Raw genomic sequence first — 19,466 nt, 5'->3', positions numbered from 1 at the left:
ATTTTCTCCAATTACCTGTCTCCTTTATTTACAAAAGAAACTGAATACTATATTGTGGAGTAACATATACACATGATTATAACTGGGTTCATGAAATTTAAGCAGCATAATGTATGATCCTTCATAGTGGATATATGGGTAAGTACAGGCATGATACTACGTTCAGTCATGGATTTTCTGGCTTCCAAAAAATGAGCTCAATCACAGCACAGAGTGGTGTAATTACATTCCAGAGCTGCCTGCAGAAACGGTAGTTTCATTTTTTCACTGAAAGAAAATGATGGTTTCGTCACACAATTGGAAGTTAGAGCTATTTGATTCCATGCAGGCAGTTATCTCAGCATCTGTATGTGGATGTCTGATACTCTTTTCACATTACAATAGATACTTATCTTTACTGCACAATGCAATGCAGTGCAGGGATTTCTGGGCTCAGCCACCTGAGCTGCATAACAAACTAGCAGTCCTGTGCTAATGCAGAAATGACCCTACTGGTATTTAGCTAGCATTTCTGCATGGTTATTTGTTTAGTGGAAAGAGGGTCATCCCGTGTCTGCTGTTGCATCAGGGTGGCTCAGAAAGGACAGTATTGCCATTGCTAGTAACAGGCCACAGGTTAAAATTTTGCTAACTTTGCCGTACACTAAATGTATGATGCTCTAGCCTTGGTCAGTCAACTTGCTAGAAAACCGGCTGTGTGAACTAGAGTTTGGTACCAGTTATCTCTTGTTATGATACACAGTGTAAGTGTGAGATAATAAAACAAGTCTTGAAAATATGGGCACAAGTTGGGAAAAAAACTCACTAATTGTCAGTTGCTGGTTACTGAAGAAGAAACCAGCCTTGAGAGCTGAGAAAAGACTGCTTCAAGAATTACAAAGAAAAGAAGTAGTAGCGAAGTGAGAAAAAATAGCTGATCAGCAGCATAAGGCACCTGCCATGGCCTAAGAAAACAACAACCTGGCAGTGAGCTGCAGGCAGCCCAGGTTGTCTGGGGGATGCCTAGAAACACCTTACCAAAGGAGGGGACCTACAACAGAGGAAAGAGAGGTGAGAAATTGTCACCACAGGAGATGTGGTTGCAGAAGCACCGCAGGACGGTGGAAGCTGGGTGTATGTCCTTGGGCTGCCTGCTAGCTGTGGGGTCCAGCTCTCCCTCTCTTCCCCCTCGACTGCTCCCAGAGCCCCCTTGAAGGACCTGGGACCTGCCTGACAGTTGTTCCAGACTGCACATGACACTGAAAGTGTGCATGCGTGTGTGTCTGAGTGCATATTTTTCCCCACAAATTCTGCACATTTTTCCTTTCTAAGGCTCCAACCCCTCGGTAAAGCCCTACTGCCTGTAAAGCCAAGTTGGTTAGTTACGATTTTGGGCAGCAATGTTGCGCTGCAACGTACAGGAGACAATCTTCACCACAGCCTGTAATGAAAACAGCAGAACTAAAGCACCTTACTGTTCAGTAAATTCCATAAAATTTCATATAAAAAAATCTAAGTTTATTTTTAAAATTAAAATTTAGGCTAGAAAATAATTACTCTTGATGATGAGTTCCTCTGAAACTACTAAACTGCACATTGCTGAGAACCATTAACATCAGATGCAGGCATTGTTCAGCATTTTTCTCCAATCTCTCATTTAAATATAAGCATACAGACATATGTTCCATGTTGTATTTTAATAAAGTCAAGACATACATTGTGAGAAAATACTTGCAATCTGTCTCCTTGTAATATGTATAATTAGGCAGATAAATATAAGGGAATCAGTGGCTGATCTTCCAAGTGACTTCCATGTGTACTGCTGAAACTTAATGAAAAATTTAATGAATTAACATTCACTTTAATTAAATACTGCACCACAAATAACATTTCTTGCTTTACTATGTTTTCCTAGACTTTTTTTTTAAATTATCTTTTTCTGTTAGAGGACAAGAATATTATCACTAATACTGAAAAAAATTAATCAGAATACAACACAAGAGTGTTTGAAATATTCCCCTTCATTAAAACCAGCTTCAAATCTGAAAGCACTAGAGATAAGACAGTGGGGAGAAAAAAGCTTCACCCTAATTTCAGCCAATTGGCAAGATTAGAGATATTGCAGCTCTGTCTGATTTGCAGTGATGATGAGAAAATTAGTTTATGGGGTGTTTATTGGGAAGGGGATGAAACCAGGCGGCCTAGAGATGAGCCTAGGGGTGGCATGCCAATGTTGGCGAAATCGATAGCCCAGCTCAAGTGCATCTACTCCAATGCACACAGTGTGGGCAGCAAACAGGAGGAGCTGGAAGCTATTGTGCAGCACGACAGCTGTGACATAGTCACCATCACAGAAACATGGTGGGACGACTCGCATGACTGGAGTGCTGCGATGGATGGCTATAAGTTCTTCAGGAGGGATAGGCAAGGAAGGAGAGGCGATGGGGTGTCTCTGAATGTTAGGGAGTGTTTTGATTGTATAGACCTCAAGGATTGTGATGACAAGGTTGAATGCTTATGGGTAAAGATGAGGGGGAAGGCAAACAAGGCAGATATCCTGCTGGGTGTCTGTTATAGACCACCCAACCAGGACAAAGAAGCCAATGAAGCATTCTGCAAGCGACCGGCAGAAGTTTCACAGTTGCAAGCCCTTCTTCTTGTGGGGGACTTCAACTTACCAGATGTCTGCTAGAAATACAACACAGCCGAGAGGAAACAGTCCCGGAGGTTCCTGGAGTGTGTGGAAGATAACTTCCTGACACAGCTGGTAAGGGAGCCTACCAGGGGAGGTGCCCCACTTGACCTGCTGTTTACGAACAGTGAGGGTCTGGTGGGAGAAGTGAAGGTTGGAGGCCGTCCTGGGCTTAGCGACCATGAAATGATAGAATTCTCAATTCTTGGCCAAGTAAGGAGAGGGTGAGCAAAACCACTGCCATGGACTTCCGGAGGGCAGACTTCGGCCTGTTAAGGACACTGGTTGAGAGGGTCCCTTGGGAGATGGCCCTGAAGGGCACAGGGGTGCAGGAAGGCTGGACGTTCTTCATGAAGGAAATCTTGAAGGCGTAGGAGCAGGCAGTCCTGGTGTGCTGTAAGAAGAGCCAGGGGGGAAGATGACTGGCCTGGCTGAACGGGGAGCTGGGACTCAGGGGGGAAAAAAAGGAGAGTTTATCACCTTTGGAAGAAGGGGCAGGCAACTGAAGACGAATACAAGGACCTCGTTAGATCATGCAGAGAGGGAATTGGAAAGGCAAAAGCCCAACTAGAGCTCAATCTGGGCACGGTCGTAAGGGACAACAAACTATTTCTATAAAGACATTAACAACAAAAAGAGCGCCAAGGAGAATCTCCAGCCTTTACTGGATGCGAGAGGGAACATCATCACCAAGGATGAGGAAAAGGCTGAGGTACTTAAGGTCTTTGTTTTAGCCAGACCAGGTATCCTCAGGGTATCCAGCTCCCTGAGTTGGAAGACAAGGATGGAGTGCAAAATAAACTCCCCATGATCCAGGAGGAAGCAGTTAATGACCTGCTATGCCACCTGGACACTCCCAAGACTATAGGGCCCGATGGCATCCACCCAAGAGTACTGAGGGAGCTGGCGGAGGAGCTTGCCAAGCCGCTCTCCACCATTTATCAACAGTCCTGGTTAACAGGGGAGGTCCCGGATGACTGGAGGCTTGCCAATGTGACACCCATCTACAAGAAGGGCCGGAAGGAGGATCCGGGGAACTACGGGCCTCTCAGCCTGACCTCGGAGCCAGGGAAGATTATGGAGAAGTTCATCTTGAGGGTGCTCACAGGGCACGTGCAGGACAACCAAGGGATCAGGCCCAGCCAGCATGGGTTCATGAAAGGCAGGTCCTGCTTGACCAACCTGATCTCCTTCTATGACCAGGTGACCCACCTAGTGGATGAGGGAAAGGCTGTGGATGTTGTCTACCTGGACTTCAGTAAAGCCTTTGACACTGTCTCCCACAGTATTCTCCTGGAGAAGCTGGCGACTCGTGGCTTAGACAAGTGCACTCTTTGCTGGGTTAAAAACTGGCTGGACAGCCGATCCCAGAGGGTCGTGATGAATGGAGTGAAATCCAGATGGCGGCCGGTCACAAGCAGAGTCCCCCAGGGCTCAGTTTTGCCGCAGGTCTTATTTAATGTATTTATCGATGATCTGGATGAGGGAATTGAGTACACCCTCAGCAAGTTTGCAGATGACACCAAGTTGGGTGGGAGTGTTGATCTGCTGGAGGATAGGAAGGCTCTGCAGAGGGATCTGGACAGGCTGGATCGATGGGCCCAGGCCAACTGTATGTGGTTCAACAAGGCCAAGTGCCGAGCCCTGCATTTTGGTCACAACAACCCCATGCAAGGCTACAGGCTTGGGGAAGAGTGGCTGGAATGCTGCACTGCAGAAAAGGACCTGGGGGTGTTGGTCAACAGCTGGCTGAAGATGAGCCAGCAGTGTGCCCAGGTGGCCAAGAAGGCCAACAGCATCCTGGCCTGTATCAGAAATAGTGTGGCCAGCAGGAGTAGGGAGGTGATCGTGCCCCTGTACTCGGCTCTGGTGAGGCCGCACCTCAAATCCTGTGTTCAGTTTTGGGCCCCTCCCTACAAGAAGGACATGGAAATGCTGGACAGTGACCAGAGAAGGGCAACAAAGCTGGTGAGGGGTCTGGAGCACAAGTCTTATGAGGAGCGGCTGAGGGAACTGGGGTTGTTCAGTCTGGAGAAGAGGAGGTTGAGGGGAGACCTCATCGCTCTCTACAATTACCTGAAAGGGGGTTGCAGAGAGGTGGGTGTTGGTCTCTTCTCCCAAGTGATGAGTGACAGGACAAGAGGAGATGGTCTCAAGTTGTGCCAGGGGAGGTTTAGGCTGGATATGAGGAAAAATGTCTTTACTGAGAGAGTGGTGAAGCACTGGAACCGGCTGCCCAAGGGAGGTGGCGGAGTCACACTCCCTGGAGGTGTCCAAGGAACGTGTGGACAAGGCATTGTGGGACATGGTTTAATGGGCATGGTGGTGTTAGTTGATGGTGGGACTTGATGATCTTACAGGTCTTTTCCAACCTTAGTGATTCTGTGATTCTGTGATACAACTATTTTTTTTCCCCATTGGTGTCATTTTAGAGGCTATGTGACCGAGATTATTATTCAGTATGTAACCATATTTCTGTATTTCTAATGTGAGAAAGTTTGGACCTGCACCAGATTTGATTATGAATAAATGGGGTTAATATATAATAAGGTTGCTTGACTTTTCTCTAGTTTAAATTTATTTTGGCGGGAAAAATAAGCATTAAACCTCCTTTAATTTCTTACTAGTAAATGCTCTTTATAGTGGCACAGGATCTTGTGGCTGGTTTCTCCTCCCATTATTCCCCAAGCATTTAGTAGAATATGAAGTCAGTTTTCACCGTAAAAGGTCATAAATGAAATGGAATGCAGCAGTGCTGACAACAAATACTTTGCAGATCTATCTGAGTCCATTTAAGCGCTGTTTGCTTTTGGATGAAGTATTACCTATTAAATCTGAAAGAGGTTGCAAGCTGAATAAACACCATCTAGTAGGGTCAGTGCTCCGTATCGCCATGCAATAGAAGGAACAGGAATGTTCTCGGTAGATTGGCCATGCATCATACATCTAAATCATACTGAAAGGATTGGAAAGTGCTGAAGTGAAATGGCACTAGCAGAAATTGCAATTTTCAACAGTTTTTCAGCAAGGATATTGTAAAAAAATAAAAAGGATGATTAAGTCTTTACTTGTAAATAAAAATGGCAGCCTGTACTCTCCTAGAGAGGGGACAAAAGGCAATATGTGGTAAATGCAGTCAAAGCAAGTCACTGGGTGCATCTGTAGGCATGGGACTATAGAAGACTAGTTCATACGATCCTCCCAAGTCATTTCAGTAGAGTAGGATTAAAAAAAGCATCAAAGGCTTTTGCGTCATAAAAATTTTTTTAAGCCATGTCCCTATGCTATACACATGGGGAAAAAATAAAATCTAGAATGAAGGAAGGATGAAGAAATGGGTTTACAAATTGATATTAAATAAATATATTTTTATAAACCTTATCAAGAAGGAATTACTGAAAAGTGGCATGTTTTCAACCGATCTGAATAAGGTCTGGGAAGTGTAACCTGCAGTGTGTTTGCATTAGTTATAGGATGTGTGCCACTATCACATTTCTAAATTAAGTCCAGGTTCCTGGATGTCTTTTAACTGATGTTTGATTGATTATGTGTCTGTTGATTAGATTGTCAAAAATACTTTCCTATCTTCTTTATTTGACTGTGGCATAGACGTGCAACATTATGTGTATGCTTCAACTGTCAAGATATTTGTCACCCTTCATCAAAACGTATGTGAAGAAATAATATATATACCATTCTGATTTAACTAATAAATGTACTTTTTAGAGAGAGAACAAAATCCAGTGGATGATTGCAAGTAACTTGGGTTAATACACTGTAAGCTTTTTCTGGATCCTGAGTTCAGAAGAAAATTCTGGAGTAGCATTATGGATAGAAATTATTAATTCTCATTTCACTGATTTATTGCCACTGAAATGAGAGTCATTCTTCTCCTGTAGCAGACTTTCAGCTCCCTCCCGGCGCACTATACTGTGGAAGGAATTTACACATATGTACCAGTCTACTACTGCTATTGTGGTCAGTGCTGTAAATAATACAGGATATGTAATGATAAATATTTGAACTGAACTATAGATATGCTGCATACTCTTAACCTGAGCTTCTAAGGAGCTTTTGAAAGTCAAATCAAGCTCAACCTGGCCACGGTCGTAAGGGATAACAAAAAATGCTTCTATAAATACATTAACAACAAAAAGAGAGACAAGGAGAGTCTCCATCCTTTACTGGATGCGAGAAGGAACATTGTCATGAAGGATGAGGAAAAGGCTGAGGTACTTAATGCCTTCTTTGCCTCAGTCTTTAACAGCCATACCAGATATCCTCAGGGTATTCAGTTCCCTGAGATGGAAGACAAGGATGGAGAGCAGAACAAACTCCCCGTGATCCAGGAGGAAGCAGTTAATGACCTGCTATGCCACCTGGACACTCACAAGTCTATGGGGGCTGATGGCAGCATCCACCCAAGGTTGCTGAGGGAGCTGGTGGAGGAGCTTGCCAAGCTCCTCTCCATCGTTTATCAACAGTCCTGGTTAACAGGAGAGGTCCCAGATGACTGGAGGCTTGCCAACATGACGCCCATCTAGAAGAAGGACCACAAGGAGGATCCGGGGAACTACAGGCCTGTCAGCCTGACCTCGGTGCCGGGGAAGATGATGGAGAGGTTCATCTTGAGGGCGCTCACAGGGCACGTGCAGGACAACCAAAGGATCAGGCCCAGCCAGCACGGGTTCATGAAAGGCAGGTCCTGCTTGACCAACCTGATCTCCTTCTATGACCAGGTGACCCGCCTAGTGGATGAGGGAAAGGCTGTGGATGTTGTCTGTCTGGACTTTTGTAAAGCCTTTGACGCTGTCCCCCACAGTATTTTCCTGGAGAAGCTGGCGACTCGTGGCTTAGACAGGTGCACTCTTCCCTGGGTAAGAAACTGGCTGGATAGCCGAGCCCAGAGAGTTGTGGTGAATGGAGTGAAATCCAGATGGCGGCCGATCACAAGCGGAGTCCCCCAGGGCTCAGTTTTGCCGCAGGTCTTATTTAATGTATTTATTGATGATCTGGATGAGGGAATTGAGTACACCCTCAGCAAGTTTGCAGATGATACCAAGTTGGGTGGGAGTGTTGATCTGCTCGAGGGTAGGAAGGCTCTGCAGAGGGATCTGGACAGGCTGGATCGATGGGCCCAGGCCAACTGTATGTGGTTCAACAAGGCCAAGTGCCGAGCCCTGCATTTTGGTCACAACAACCCCATGCAAGGCTACAGGCTTGGGGAAGAGTGGCTGGAATGCTGCACTGCAGAAAAGGACCTGGGGGTGTTGGTCAACAGCTGGCTGAAGATGAGCCAGCAGTGTGCCCAGGTGGCCAAGAAGGCCAACAGCATCCTGGCCTGTATCAGAAATAGTGTGGCCAGCAGGAGTAGGGAGGTGATTGTGCCCCTGTACTCGGCACTGGTGAGGCCGCACCTCAAATACTGTGTTCAGTTTTGGGCCCCTCACTACAAGAAGGACATTGAGGTGCTGGAGCGTGTCCAGAGAAGGGCGACGAAGCTGGTGAGGGGTCTGAAGCAAAAGTCTTATGAGGAGCGGCTGAGGGAACTGGGGTTGTTCAGTCTGGAGAAGAGGAGACTGAGGGGAGACCTCATCGCTCTCTACCTGAAAGGGGTTTTCAGAGAGGTGGGTGTTGGTCTCTTCTCCCAAGTGACTAGCAACAGGACAAGAGGAAATGGCCTCAAGTTGCGCCAGGGGAGGTTTAGGCTGGATATTAGGAAAAATTTCTTTCCTGAGAGAGTGGTGAGACACTGGAATAAGCAACCCAGGGAAATGGTGGAGTCACCCTCCCTGGAGGTATTCAAGGAACGTGTGGACTTGGCATTGTGGGAAGTGGCTTGATGAGCATGGTGGTGTGTGGTGTGTTTTTTTTGTTTGTGTGGTGGTGTGTGGTGTGGGGTTTTTTTGTTTGGGTTTGTTTTTTTTTTTTTTTTTTTGTAATGGTTGCACTTGATGATCTTACAGGTCTTTTCCAACCTTAGTGATTTTGTGGTTCTGTGATTCTGTGACTGTGGGTGCTGAGGGGGGAAAGTACCCGACCGATAAAGTCAGTGAGAAGTAAGTAACATAACACTTTCTTGAAGGCAAGTGTTTGATTAATTAACCTTCAGATCTAGATCAATGGTGCCAGGTTATTATCCATTTACAATGGTTTTTGTTTGCTTTCTTTATCAACAGGCTATGCTCAGTGGGAAAATTAATGGTAAACTGAAAATTTATTTTCCCTCACTTTGTGCCAGGAGGATTTAAAAGTAGATAATTGTGACAGATTAGACAGCTGGCATCAAATCTGACCTCTTTCACTGTTCTGTTTGAATGGATTATAATGTATAACATCAGTGCCGTCTACTAGGATAGGTTTGTAGTGCAAGTCAATATAAACAATCTTCACACATTATGATACGAATTCTTAAACATATGCAAAGAGCTTCTATTAGTTGACATTTTAAATAGCATCATGGGAAATATTTCATGCATTTCACTGGATTTGTGTCCATTTGTTTTTACTAGATTAAACCCAGGAGATTATAGCTCATGAAGGATTTTCTCCTGAATTTTGTTCCTAAATAATTTAATCTTTTCATCACTGCCAGATTGCAGAATCACAGAAAAACAGAATGCCTTGTTATGAGTTTATTTTTTCTTTACCTATGACTTATGTATCTAATTTTAAAAATTCTTTTTACTTTTTATTTCTGTTTAGATTTGTAGGTTCATATGTAAAAATGTCAAATTCGGGATCCTTTTCTGAGTATATTTGAATAGATTTTTATTGAGAATGGTGGGATGGCTACTTATTTCTTCCAGTGATGTCAGAGCTATTAATCTTTCCTTCATCTCTGTCACTGATAATGCTTTAGGCTACAGTTGAGCTCTGTGTTGAGTGTATTAATATGCATGCTGTTGTTTGTCACCTCATTTATTTCAGGGTTTTCAAGTTAACAACCTGCTCTTCCCAGAGAAAAAACTCCTTTGTTCCATATGCGTCTCGTACTTTAGTATTAGGAAGTTCAAATTGTTTAGGGTCTTTTAGAAATATTCTGTATGTTTTCTCAAATACTGTTTCTCCCTAAATTTGTGTAGCTCAGCCTTTTTGGGTGCGTTGTCCCCCATTTTATTATCTTCTTCCACCTTTGTAAGCATAAAGTTAGTGATATCCTTTATCTGTCAGTAGAGATGCTGCTGTCACTTTCATACACAAACAAAAACATTAAATTATGCTCCGCATAATGCATGGTCCATGATGTATGTGCTGTGTAATAATAGTTTTTTTCTGCTATTGCTATTTTCTGTTACCTTGAGTATAAAGTAACTTATCCCCTGGCACCAGTACATGCTGGGGGCGGGGGGGCAGGGGTGGCTGGAAAGAGCTGTGCAGATAAGTGATCTGGGGGTCCTGGTGGACACCAACCTGCCTATGAGCCAGCAATGAGCCCTTGCAGCAAAAGTGGCCAACAGCCTCCTGGACTGCATTAGGCAGAGTGTTCCCTCAAAGGAGGGAATCTCCCCCTCAGCTCAGCCCTGGGTAGACACATCTGGAGTGCTGGGTCCAGTGCTGGATTCCGCAGTACAAAAGAGACATGGATTTACTGGAGTGAGTCCTGTGAAAGGGCATTAATTCATTGCACAGAAGGAGGTTACTGCAAAATCAGACTATTGTATAATTAAGGGCAGTCACCAACAATATAGACTGTATGAGCCTAAAGCTGTATCTGTGTCTCAGTGACACCCGTTGGGGCAGTCAGAGAGACTCTTAGTTGTACCTGTGCTCTCCTCAGAGCCTGCCCTTCCCTGGCAGACTAACAATTTCAGGCCACGAACAACCTGCATATTGAAAAACTGGAATAGGCTGCGCAGGGAAGTGGTAGAGTCACCATCACTGGAGGTGTTCAAGGAACGTGTGGACAAGGCATTGTGGGACATGGTTTAATGGGCATGGTGGTGTCGGTTGATGGTTGGACTCAATGATCTTACAGGTCTTTTCCAACCTTAGTGATTCTGTGAGTCTGTGATTCTTGATTCTGTAAGCATTTGTTAGATATTGCAAAACCTCCTTGCACATTCATTTTGCAGCCCTCAGTACAAATCAGGCATGCTCTCTCTTCCTATTTCAACATAAAAAGAAAGAGCAATACAGAGCTGATGATAGCTTTCTAGTATGCATGTGACATTTGAGATATGGAGTAAGAACTTCTCTTTAGATAGTTGTAAAATGCTTGCAATAAAGAACATCTAGTTCATCACAAACTCACTGAAATGCTTCAAGATAGGTTCTTTTCTCTGTTCATCTTACAAGATCAGCTCATATTCTGAATATTTTTAAAAATGAGTGATAGAGATGCCCTAAATGGATTCAAACAGAAAGAGAAATCCCTTTTTAGGTCTTCCCCTCCCCCCCTTCTCTCCAGAATTTTCAAGCAGGAAAAGCAGTGATGTAAAATTCAGATATTACATACACACAGCTGTAAGTTTTCTCCTCTAGAAATAAATTATCTTCTGGGGAATTATGTTCACATAAAGACTCTTCAATTTGTCCAGTAACAAAGAATGAAGTATTCCTGTTTATTGATCTGGTCCTAGATCTTTTTCACTTGTCTAGTTAGAATCATGCCTTCTCCAAAAAGCTGCGTCATTTTGCTATCTTAATAGTTCTTTGTCTATATAGCTAAATATCTTTATCTTCTCTGTATTTATGGTCTGTATTTTTATGATGATTGAAAAATCTGAAGACAAAGAAAATAGGAATATGCTAAACTTGGATTGAAAGCTTAGTAGGGTAACTCATCTCAGTAAACTGGTATGTGCTGGTTTCTTTTCTAAAAGAAAAATAAATGAGAATGTGGATATGGAAAATTTCCTGTTTGCACATTATTTCATTGTACCTGATACAAGATAACATTGTAAAATATCCCTTCAGATAAAACAATAATTTAGAGAGATTTGCTGTTTTAATTATTAATCACAACACAATAAAGCCCTGTAAGTATCAGGTTATAGGAGAAAGCCATGTTTCGTGCAATTGAAAGCTTGCGTTCGAGTGAGGGGAAGAATCTATTTATAGGTTACTTCCTTTGAATAGCTCCTGAGAATTAACACTCGGACAGTACTTCGAAGAGAAAAATCAGTCCAATTATATATAATTTGTTCTTCCTGAGGGGCTGTGTATGGGAAGAATAGGTACCAGTGAGAATTCACAGAAAGTAGGATGACAACTTTGTGGCTTCAGCCTTAGACACCCACAAAGAAAGTAGAAGGGTGAGAGAAACATACAACAAACTTGCTTTAACAACCTTTGTGATGTCAGAATATTTAAGTAGAAATATATTAAAATAGCAGAAGTAGTTCACGAAAGTAGACAGAATTGTGAGTATATTCTACTCCTCAGTGTCTATTTCTGAGATGTGGTAGGCTCTCAGGTGATGTGACAGTTTTCACGATCCATGGTTACAAGCTTCCCTTTCTTCTTTACTATGTAAAGATTCAAACCTTATGATTAGGCAAAATTTTTAGGAAAAAAAAATTGGTGGTGATTTAAAGGCAAATGTTTCTGCAGAGATGTTTGCTCGCTAGGACCACAGTACATTATTTTTGTATTAATTTACAAAGACGTTCAACAGAAGTTCTCTTTCTTTCTCTCTTCATCTCTTTCTTTTCTTTTCTTCCTGAATTGAGTAGTTGTTACAGTCTGTAGCCTAAACTGATGTGTTCCCAAGGTGGCAGCTTGCTATCTCAAAGGGAGACTCTACTTTGCGAAGGGGTTTATTTATCTATTTGGTTATACTGAGTAATGTATGTAAGGGCTACTCTTTTTATATATGGTTCATACTTCAGTAACCTCCATGTTAGTTATTTTTAGAGTGCCATATTATAAACATACAATAAGGTGTTAGTATCTGTTCAGTAATGGGTGCAATTTGATGGAATAGTCATTAAAATCGTAATTGTTAAAAGAAAAACATTGCATGTAGAGTTTAGTATGATTATGTACTAAAATGAATATGTGCATTTACATTTATGCACTGTCAAAAACTGACTTTCTACTGAGATCTGGAATCTTTATTTTCCTTCATAAAGTGAAAGCCAGTGGAAAAGCAGAGCCAGAAGAAACAGAAATCAGAGCTGATACACAGAAGGTGTCAAATGATTTTATGTGCTATATCAGAAAAATAAAGAACTACTGAGAAACTTTATCAAAAGAAATTAGATTAAATACAGGTACAAAGAAGCTACAAACCCCACATTGCCTTACAGTAAAAAGTCAGTCCAAGTAAAACATGGACATGGTGCACGAAATATTACTCTTCCTTTAGATTTGCCTTTAAGCTGTTCAGTCTTCATTTTGTCCTTAATTCACATTGTTCAGATATAACTGAGTATTTTCCCCCTCAAATCACTCAAAAAACTTAAAATGAGGGAAATAATCCACATGTGTTTGTGCAGCTAAACTATGACTTATACCAGCAGTATGCTGTTTAAATCTGCTTTGCCACTGCAAACTTCAATGTAGACAAGCTGCATAGAAGATCTTCAAGGTTCCTTTTACCAACAAAACTTTTTACCCCCTCATAGTTTTTCTTACTTTAAGGAGAAGACTGACATTGAAAAGAATGTAACAATATGCAGTAAAGGAATCAGAAATCAGAAAATGTTTAAAGCATTCTGTACCATATGTTGTACTGCTCTTAGGATTTTTACACGTGGATTGTATTCTGCTTGTCAAATTGGTTTGACAATAAATTAAGTTTATAGCAGAAATGGAAGTCACCTAAACCAACATTTCTCAAACTTCTCTGTTAGATTCTACCTCCTAGCATATTACGTGTACATTTGCACGATTCATGCAGCTGCATAATACTGCATACACATATAATCTATCTTTCTCTAATACCATGCCATAGTCAGTGCTAATTTTCAGACCCAAATGTTCCTTATCAATTTCTATTCATTACCCATCCTTCCACCACCCATGCAATGCACTCCCCATCTCTACTGTTTAATTCTGCATGTGTTTAGCCAGATGTGTGTTCAACACATTTTCTCCTTTCTTTCCTCATTCTCTCTTCCAAATTTAAATCAAAGTGCCAAAATACGGTTATATAGGAAATGCAGGATAATTTTTTAAACATCCTTTCCTGAATAGGCAATTTTTGAAAGAAACAATCTACTTTGTCAGGAAATTACTGCCGGAAGAATACTATTTATTTTGCTTCAGTTAAAGTTATTCTGTGATGAATTGTATGATTTTCAGAAGCTTTAAGAAGCCCAGTTTCCCTAGACTTCAAAGGCAGTTTAAGGGGTTCAACATATTCTGAAAACCAGACCTAACATATATATTGATATGCAAGAATACCATGTTTTCAAATGGAAAACTGTTTGGAAGAACAAGTTAATTCCACTGGTTTTATGTTGACAAATTTCTGTGAAAGTGTGAGCCCTTAAACACAGCTAATATTAAAAAAAAAGAGGAAAAAAAGTAATGTCCCTGCCCCATCCTGGCCCCCAAGGGAGATGACTTGAAAAATAAGTGACAATGTCTATTGATCAGAGAAAGTTTGCTTCCTTACTAGAGTTGTCTGCAATCTCAGCACCCATTCAGATTAAATGCTGAATGAATTGTGACCAGAGCAAAGGAAAATTATCAAAAGAAAAGTGAAGAAAAAAACAGAAAAAATGCTCTGTATCTGAGAATTAACAGTTTCCCCAAAGGTCCAACAGATATCTGTAGTAGTACAATAATTAGGTCTGCTGGGAATACTCCTCCAGGAAGAAAGCTGGTCAGTCATGCTGTGGGATACCTCTGCTGATTTCAAGCTCAGCAGCTCATTCTTTTCCTTAAATTGCCACTACATCTTTGGCATGAAGTACTCAGTCTTGATGATGACAACATTACAGGCACTTTCTTAGGCTATTTATCATATACAGTTGCTTAGTTGAAGTCTTCCGTTATATGGACTTGGATAACTGCGTGAAAAATCTGTACTAAACGTGACTTCTCCTTACTGAGAGGAGACATTATGTCAACCAGCACAGTACTAGCATGGTTATGTGGACTGAGCTGCTTGAGCTCCTTTGGGTGGTAGCACTTTGGCTCCATTTTTTTGCCCCCAGAGACTCTGGTGCTTCTATTTCTTTGTTATCAGGAATCCCTATATTGCTGGTCCTCCCATGCTTGATGGTCCTTGTATTCACATTGTTGCTGTGTCACATATCACCCTTCTGGGCACCTCTTTCCCACTCTTTCCATTTGAACTTCTGTCACTTTGAAAATAATTTCAGACCCTACCAGAATAATACTTATAAATTATTATACATATATTTATATAATTTTAAAGAGAGAGAAACAGAGTGGGCATTCATCACATGCTTAAGATTTTCTTTATGTACCCCATTGGTAGGAATATGACGGAGTGTCAGTCCTATTAGCACATCATCATTTTGTCTCCATCTAATTAATAAAGCCACTAGTCTTCTCTGTTTGCTGGCTGGATGCTGTTTCACACTGTATTCTCTTAGGAGGCAAGATCTCTGGTAGCTGGATGAATTTTGTGGAGTAAGCAGGCACTTGTTTCTTGTATAAACAATTCAATATGCTGTTTGGCTGGAGGAGCTGGAGGATCACTGGGCAAATGTATTTGTCTATGGGAAACAAGAACGCTTACCTGATCGAAAGTAATTGGCATTTTGAATAAGGAGTATAATGGTATAGCCCTTTATATTTAGTTTTAAATCATTCTATATAACATGATCTGAAAGTTTAGTAGTTTAAAAGAGGTTCACATAGACGTGCAAAATTCAAAGATTAACATTTAGCAGTTTTCTTCAGTGATATCCTACCAGTAGGTACTATTAAGTGCACTTAAACTGATGAGACATTTTTCATTCATATAATATCATCTCAGTGCTTTAAAAGTCATGTCAAGAGCCTTTGAATCTATGATTGAAGTATGAGCTTTAACACATTTTTAATATGTGTAAAGGACAGTCAAAATTTGCAATAACCTTAAAATTTAAATAATGATAGTTGAGAAAACTGGATTTGCCTATGAAGACAGCATTTCAAATGCTCAGCCAAACAAAGTTAAGAAGTCTGTGAAATGAGGCTGATCCCATCATGCAAGATTGTTTTGTTCTTGACATTCTCAGTATTTTCTGTATCTGCCTTGGCCATACACAGTCAAGCTTCATTTTAACAATGTTGTTGGTTTAGTCAGAATCAAGACATTTTATTGCAAGTGCTATTATTTGCAGCACAAGCACATACTAACTTTTCTTTAGACAATCAGAGATAGAATTTAGAGATCAGATCTGTTTTTTCTGTCTGTATTTTATGATGTGTTCTATAATTTCAACAGTATCAATAAGCATCTCTGTAGAAGTTTATAATATCAGCCAAATAATTGCATCACATCAATGGCATAATAGCAATTTTAAAATTATAAAAGTTATATAAGAAAAACAGTTCAATGTAATTGAAATTAATTTTAATTTACAGTTGTGGATAAGCTGCTAAACATTTTGATTGACTATTTGTATTTGTTTTAGTAGTGTTTTCAGGAGGAAGAATGAGTGGCTGCTGTAAGCCCTCTTGAAGAAATAGCAAGTTGCCCTATATGGTAATAACAATGCTTACAAATACCAGGGCATAGTCAGCTTTTTTGTTTGTGTTTTTTGATTTTTTTCCTGTACCTCTAGAACATGGAAATGAAACATGGCAAAGCTGCTGAAGATTCAAAATTAATGTTGCCATTTTCATATAAGTATAGAAATGATAACTGAAACCCTAAAATATATTAAACAAATTCTGTGATGTGTATAAATAAACAAGAAAAGACTGCTGATTTAAGTGTGATTGTTGTACATAACTGATGTGTCCTTTCAACCCTGACTGACATAATTTTCCAAAGAAACATTAGTGTCTGTCAGTTTTGTCTTTGTGAGAGGCTCATGAGTGGGCACTGACCTCCTCTACTGTATCCAAGGCAAACAGTGACACCATGTTGTTTAACTCTTTAAGAAACATGTCTTACCTTCATAATACTGAAGTTAAGCCAGAGTGGCTTTTCCTGCAAGAAGCTCTGAATGTGATAATATTTTGATATGTATTATAGAATTCTTGAATATATTTGCTATAATAGTGAAACTATTATACTGAAAGCTACTGCTTTCATTAAAGCTGAAAGTCCTCCTTTCTTCTTCGTTTATTAAGTACCTCCTGAACTTTAATAATTAGAATCTAAGAATAGAAGTGGGGTTTTAAAATTATTTTTTGCCATTATTTCTTTTTTTTTTTCCTTTGATTGTTTCTCACCCAGGCCTTTGCTGGAGGATTCATCTGACATTACATTATATGATGCTGAAGAGTCATGTCAGGTCTTCTCGTTTGCATGTATGCATTACTGTATATAATATACAGGCAAGGGGAAAAACCTCTAGTGTATAATGTAGATGTCCACTGTAAAGTAGGACTTTTTTCACCTCAGCTGTTTGTAACTGAAAGCAGTTGCTACAGAACAGAAGATTAATATAAGAAGCAGCTATTTCAGTGCAGTACTTAAAAGTGCTGTTGAGCAGGGTAATTGACACCTTGCATCAAGGCCTTTGGGAACTGTTCAGGACTCTGACACAAATAAAGTATTCATTTCATCTTAATGACTTTCCTATTTTCACAAAGTTTTATATTTAGGGATATATTGCTTCCATTTCTTCAGTAACTTCTCTTTCTACTTCATATGTATAAAATAGTGAAGAATGCCATGTAGTATAAATGATTTAGTTCATGCAATCTTAAAAAATTGCATAAACAGTCCCAGAATAATGGAAAAAAAGAAAAGCAGTTATTGAGTATTCTAACCATGCTGGAGTTTGATACTGCATTGACAGAAGAAACTGTTATTGCCACTGGTAAATGGAATATGTAAAATAGAAAAGGAAAAAAAATAGGAATAGAACATGTACAGTTTTGCTTTTGAGAGATGTTTTCTTTTCCTAAGTCTTAGGATCAAAAAGGTGCTGGAGCTATTTGCATTCAAAACTCAGAAATTTTGGATGGGTTTTTGTGAGTATTATGATAGATTTATCCAATGATTAATCCAATGAGTATTATGATAGATTTAGTTCTCTTTGAGGGACCAAATAGTGATAAAATAGCTCCTTCTTACTGACCATAGTTAGTGTTAGACTGATGTTCTGGACTTTTAGCATCTGGACCATGGGAAAGCTTCGTAAGTAGCAGTTTATCTTATACCTGTGATCAGTCAGTCTGAAGACAAAGTGGAAATGAGCAGAAGACTGTCTTCAACCTTGAAATGAAGTCTAATGGCAAACTTTTTCTGGAGGTTAGACTACACTGTTCTCTCAAATTCAATAAAATGTATGTGTTATGTATAATTTAGCCTTAAAAAGATAATCCAATAACAGCTTTTTGCTATTTAGGCAAAATATTAGAATGCAACATTTAAAACCTAACATTTTAAGAAAAAAAAAAAAAAGCTATGAATTTAAGGAAAAATAAGGAACAATAACAATACATTTTGTTTTATTAATGAAGAAAAGAGTGTATCAATCTGTGTAGTCTTGTAGGAGATTTCTGTCTGGAGGTCTGAAGAAACTTAAGTTGCAAAACAGTAAGCAGGCAGAGAGAACTGTTTGTGGAATCCAGGCCTGTCCAACAGATATGAAACAGAAATAATGTTCTATAGAGATAATAGATCTGCATGTCCTAGAAATAAACTGGCAAAAGCATGTAACTGATGAACCCTGTGATCCATAGTTCAGAGCAACACTCAGTGTTTTAAGCTGTAATTTAGTTAAAGTGACATGAGAAACTGAACTTGACTTCGAGCGTGGGTAGTTGTGCGATACTTTATACTATGGTGATTAAAATAACAATGTGTTTTTACATTTATGCTGTCACTTTCATTCCTTTGGAGCTGTCAGGTAAAGTCTTGTGCAGAAGGCTTTGATTAAAAAATATGTGTAGACAGACTCTTCAAACAAAAATACATAAACAAAGCACTCTTGCCCTTCTGTGTATTCTTTCTATTCTTTCTGTGGATAGGAAATCACATGGAGAAGTTTCTTCTCTCCTCAGACAGGGCTTTTGATAATGCATCCCCACTGGGACTATGTATGTGTCTAGTGCTTTTCTTAGAGCAGATGGAAGGTGAAAATGTCCTGGCAGATTGTTTAATATTTACTCAGAGAGCCTGCCCAGATCTTACTCTCAGTGTTGTAGACTATTCAGTGCATGCTCTTTGCTTTATCTGATGTACATTTCAAGTTTGCAGGGGAGTACATATATATTTTTAATGTCAATGACACGTGAATATGGGTTGTATTTAATGATATAATTATACACGTGGTAAGAAACAAGGTTTTTCTCCAATTTCGCTTCTGTGTTCCATTTTCCACAGTTTTCCATTATTCCCAAAGCAGACTCCAAAAATAAGGAAGCTGAAAAACCAATAATAATAAAAGCCTTTATAGTATGGACTATAACTTGATAGGACTGACTGAATACAAAAATTCTCTGAATTTAGAGGGGGCTTGAGGGGCTTAGTTTCGGAGGTTTTTTTTGTGTGTGTGTTTGATCTTTCTGTGATCTTTCTAATTCACACACCACCTGAATTAGGACAAAATAATCTACTGCTATAAAATATATAAATTTCATTAGAGTAATCTGAATGCCTCTAAATTACATTATTAGATTACATGTGCAAAGTGAGCCATGGGAGCAGAGGAAGACAGAAGTAAGAAAAAGAGCACAGGGAGAAAAGAATGGTCATTTCCGGTTT

This window comes from Gavia stellata, chromosome 1, assembly GCF_030936135.1.
Source record: "Gavia stellata isolate bGavSte3 chromosome 1, bGavSte3.hap2, whole genome shotgun sequence".
NCBI classification, from domain to species: Eukaryota; Metazoa; Chordata; class Aves; order Gaviiformes; family Gaviidae; genus Gavia; species Gavia stellata.
The sequence above is the reverse complement of the archived record's forward strand: the minus strand, read 5'-3'. Positions refer to the sequence as shown.